The sequence below is a fragment of the Nerophis ophidion genome, linkage group LG24 (assembly GCF_033978795.1).
Source record: "Nerophis ophidion isolate RoL-2023_Sa linkage group LG24, RoL_Noph_v1.0, whole genome shotgun sequence".
NCBI lineage: Eukaryota > Metazoa > Chordata > Actinopteri > Syngnathiformes > Syngnathidae > Nerophis > Nerophis ophidion.
The window spans coordinates 4,815,585-4,818,084 of NC_084634.1; positions in this window are offsets into that span (position 1 = coordinate 4,815,585).

The following is a 2,500-nucleotide window of genomic DNA, read 5'->3' on the forward strand; positions in this document are numbered from 1 at the left end:
ATACAGTAGTGTAGTAGACCTAAGTATTCATTAAGTACCACCATAATGACAACATTGAAAACAGTAGTGTAGTAGACCTAAGTATTCATTAAGTACCACCATAATGACAACATTAAAATACAGTAGTGTAGTAGACCTAAGTATTCATTAAGTACCAACAGTAAAATACAGTAGTGTAGTAGACCTAAGTATTCATTAAGTACCACCATAATGACAACATTAAAATACAGTAGTGTAGTAGACCTAAGTATTCATTAATTACCAACATTAAAATACAGTAGCGTAGTAGGCCTAGGTATTCATTAAAAACAGAATAAGTACATGTAATATTTGGCCAGAGTTTGAACAGTAACACTGTTTGAATAAAAGGAAAACAAAACACTGTACTTTCATCATGAACTATATGTATGGAAAACAAACGGTGCCTGGAGGGCTACATGGTGGTCTTCCACAGCCACGCCTCCATACACGCGTGGCTGGGGCCATTGATTACCTGTGCGAGGTGTACTTCCTGTGTGGCCGCTTCCACTTCCTGTCAGAGAAGGAAAAAGCCTGGAGAAGGAGCGGAGGTCAGGGGGGGCCAGCCAGTCCTCGCCACCGCCACAATGAAGGAGGGCGTGGTCAGGACAGGAAGTCCTCGCCGCCACCGCCACAATGAAGGAGGGCGTGGTCAGGACAGGAAGTCCTCGCCGCCACCGCCACAATGAAAGAGGGCGTGGTCAGGACAGGAAGTCCTCGCCGCCACCGCCACAATGAAGGAGGGCGTGGTCAGGACAGGAAGTGTGCGGCGACCTTCAGACGTCCTTCTGAGGTCAGTGACTAAAGGCTCCACCGGGAAGAAAAAGGCCAACGTTGATCTTTGCTTTGCTGACCAATGACAACAACTATTCAAAAAAAGATGGCCGTTCTGTTTCCCTGGCAACAAGGTGATTAGATGGCCACCAGGAACATAATGACAACATTAAAATACAGTAGTGTAGTAGACCTAAGTATTCATTAAGTACTACCATAATGACAACATTGAAACACAGTAGTGTAGTAGACCTAAGTATTCATTAAGTACCGCCATTAAAATACAGTAGTGTAGTAGACCTAAGTATTCATTAAGTACCACCATAATGACAACATTAAAATACGGTAGTGTAGTAGACCTAAGTATTCATTAAGTACCAACAATAAAATACACTAGCGTAGTAGACCCAAGTATTCATTAAGTACCACCATAATACAAAATTAAAATACAGTAGCGAAGTATACCTAAGTATGTGTATGTATGTATATACATGTGTGTATATATGTGTATGTATGTATATATGTGTGTGACAGACTCTTACTGTTGTCGTGCGGGTTCCACGGACCATCCAGGAAGGACATCTCTTTCGAGCAGGTTCGACTCTTCTTTATTCTTTCAATAACACAAGCTTGTCTGCGGTCGGGTCGTTTTTTCAGCTCCTTTTCTCCTGCTCGCTTTCAGCCGGTCGCGTTGTCGCTGTCTTCGGCTCGCTTTCTGTCACTCTCGGTCCTCAGGTACTGCTGCGGGTTCTCCTACTCCTTCTGCCTTGATCCCTCCTCCTTCTCCCCTTTTATACAGTGTGAGGAGATAAGTCAATCGTGTGCCGGTGTGCGATCCACGCACGTAAATTAGATTGCGCCGCATTCTCCGCCTCCTTGCCGCCATCTTTGGCCGGGCTCCAGCATGTCCTACCCCGCCGGCTACGCCTCTCCACAATGTGTATATGTATGTATGTATATATATGTGTGTGTAAATATGTATGTATGTACATATGTGTGTATACAAACACACAAACACACACATACAAACATATATACATACATATATAACTCTGTATATAAATATATACATTTATTTATAATAAATAGTACTTCAACTTTGTATGTATTTTTTATTCTTCATTATTACTTTTAAAAAATCTCAATTTAAAGAAAAGTTATCTTTTTTCCTACTGAAGTGAAACTACTTTTTAAAAACCACAAAAAACTGAATAAGGTTTTTCTTTAAAAAAAAAAAAATCATCTATTTTGGGATATTTTTTCTTTTCATTTGAAATAAATAAATATGTTTTTAATAACAATAAAACACAGGAGATTCAAACCAGCTTTGTCAAACTTTTATTTGTATTTTTTTTAAATAATAATAAAAAAAAAGAAGATGTTTTTGGAAGTGAAACAAAGAAATAGGAAATATGTTTTCTTCACAACACATTAAGGCAAATAATCACCAAGTGTTTTATTTTCCTATATTCAAACACAGTGTTACTGTTCAAACGGTGTGTAATTTGACAATGGCCAGAAATATGAAATACACTCGTGAAATAAAACCTCTGCCTATTTTATTTTTCATGACTACTTAGGCCTACTATGCTACTGTTTTGCATTGCAGACTTGCAGACTTTGAGAAGCACTGCGTTTGGGGAATTAAAAACACAAATTTTAGAATTATTTTTGTTTATCTGAACCACAAAGACACTTTTCTCATTCC